Source organism: Onychostoma macrolepis, chromosome 05 (genome assembly GCF_012432095.1).
Source record: "Onychostoma macrolepis isolate SWU-2019 chromosome 05, ASM1243209v1, whole genome shotgun sequence".
In the NCBI taxonomy this organism is placed as follows: Eukaryota; Metazoa; Chordata; class Actinopteri; order Cypriniformes; family Cyprinidae; genus Onychostoma; species Onychostoma macrolepis.
The window spans coordinates 8,292,915-8,295,703 of record NC_081159.1 but is presented as its reverse complement, the minus strand read 5'-3'; positions in this window follow the sequence as shown (position 1 = coordinate 8,295,703).

Here is a 2,789-nt window from a genome sequence, read left to right as displayed (position 1 = left end):
TTTTGTGCTTAAATTGGCTACGCAGAAGGAAACATCACTATCACCAAATAGAGCTCATTTGCAAAACGTAACAACTTCTCTTTAAAGCAGTCTTGCCTTTACTTAGTTCTCGGAAGACCTGACTAAATTACACATGCGAGCAGAAGATAGGAAGACATAATGAAACTCTGCCACCCACTGAAATGCAATTATCATGCACTCCTGGGCTCAAAGTTAGAAGGTGAGAGAAGATGAATAGGGAAAGTAAAAATCGCTGACCCTTTAAAGTTCAATTTACAATTTGAATTTCCTTGACCTTGCTCAAAAGTTTGGAGACGTAATAATTTAGGGCACCGAGCGGTTGATAAATGATCTGTGTGTTCATGCTCAGTGTAACCGCTGTGTTTATATGGAAATATTGTTATTAAATGTAATGGTTAAGCCATTATAATTCAAGTCAGTTCGTGAGTTAACACCACCAGCAGGAGGATGCATTACATGTGCAACAGGCCAATTTTGTTATTGTTGAAAAATAGTCTCATCTGAATCTGGAGAGCAATATGTACCTATCGAGCACAGTGAAACAGTTGTACACAAATATGTCAGTGGATATTTATGTGAGAAGATAACAGGATATGGACTTTTTCACAAGAGGAAGCATAGAAGACTTCTTGTATTTTGGCTGAAAGCAATGGTTTAAACCTATCCTTATGAAAATTAACCGTGGTTTGATTATAGTAAAACTATTTTTTTAAAAAATTTTTTTTTTTTTTTGGAGAATTTATTACCATTTGTATAATCTTAGTTTTACTACAAATACCATGGTTAAACTATGGTTAGTGTAGCAAAACCATGGTTAATTAGTGGTTACCGTGGTTTAACTATAATAACCATGTTTTTTTTATTTGTAGTAAAACCATGGTTAATTTTCATAAGGGTAAAATGTCTTAACAATGGATTTGTTTCATACAAACAGTTTTTCACTTCAGAAGACTGTTGACTGATGAACTGGAGTCAAGTGGATTACTTAACTATTGTAAATTTTTTTATCAGCTGTTTGGACTCATTCTGATGGCACCCATTTACTGAAGAGGATTCACTGCTGAGAAAGTGGTGTAATGCTAAATTTCTCCCAATCTGTTCTGATAAAGAAACAAATTCATCTTCATTTTGGATGGCCTGAGAGTGAGTAACTGTTCAGCAAATTTTCATTTTTGGATGAACTATTAATGAACTATGAATGGATGAACTGTAAGGTAATTGCCACTTACAAAATGCATGCACCTTATTAAGAAAATGTCTGGCAAGGACATAGAGATAATTGTAAATGCAACTCTAGAGCCATTAGGATTAGGGATATCATAACTGATGCGACAATGATGTTGCAATGATTTAACATTTCAACACAAATATTGGTCTTGCTTAAAGACAAAACACTGCTGTATTATGGATATAATTATGTTTTTTTTTGTTATCCAAGCTGAGTGTAGCATACTTAATTACAGTGGGCATTAATATTCATCCAAATGTCGTCATGCCCATGTAGAATATAGTATGAAGATTTTCTCACCATATCCAGATATTACCATATTCACCATATTCCAACCTCTGTCTGTTCATTACAAAATGACAGCACTTCAGGCAACATCCACCTGAGAAGCTCTGGTCCTAATCAGAGATGACATATCTGTGTGTCGCAGACACAAACACACAAACACACACGCACACGCACGCACACATCCACACGCACACACGCACGCACGCACGCACGCACGCACGCACACATAACTTCACTAATCAAAAAGTGTATTTCCCTTGGCTGTCTCTGGAGAAATCTATTGGGAGAAATTGGAATAATTTATTAGCTTACAAGTTTTGGTCGACAGTTGGCCCAAAGCTATTTATCTCTGTAATAGAGAATGTGTCCTATGTGGCAAAATTGACCAAATCAGATTGTGTTGATCAGAGAATGAGTTTGGCATGCCTGTAGGTCCGTTTGTCTCAGGGGGATGAAGACCAAAAGGCAGACCAGCACTCAGAAATCATCCAACAAGTGTCTCCATCATGTCAAACCTCTGCTTCTGAAATGAGGAACATATCAACATCTAAATGACATTGAGGAATCATGAAGACACAATTCTGCTAACAGACACATTACACAAGAAGCAGACATTTCTCCAATGACATTTAACATTAGACTGTGATATTAAAAACATTAATGCAGGGATAACCTGTGCAAAGTACTTTCATGATTGAACATATGATCACGTCAGATTTAACTCCCAAGTAGTTCTATTGTTCCATAGTGAATTGTGAATTCTTTGACCACGTTTTCCAATGCCAAAACTATTTAGCATTCTAAATAAGTGTGTTCCTAATGAAGTGTTAGATTAATGGAATGTTTTTTCCTCAGATCAGCCATAAAGATGGGTGAATATTTGGATCATTATTTTGTCTTTATGACTCATCATGCTGATGGTAACTGTCATTCCAGGTTTGTCTGCCTAATTTATGTTTGGTGGTTGTGAGTTGTTAATGTTTATTTTGTCTAATTTGCATGAAGAGACAGTTTTGATGGATTCTGAGCAGGAGATGTGATAGTAAAGTGTTGATTATACTGTATGTACATACTTTATGAACAACATCATGTGCAAAATGATTTAGATGTTTATCAGTGTAATGTACACAAGACAAATAATATTCGGAATCCTCCTCACTTTGATGATTTGATTATCATTTCATTTAATTATATGTATCTATATTTTTAAACTCAAGTTGTTAATCCTATTGTGAGCTATTCATCCATGCAT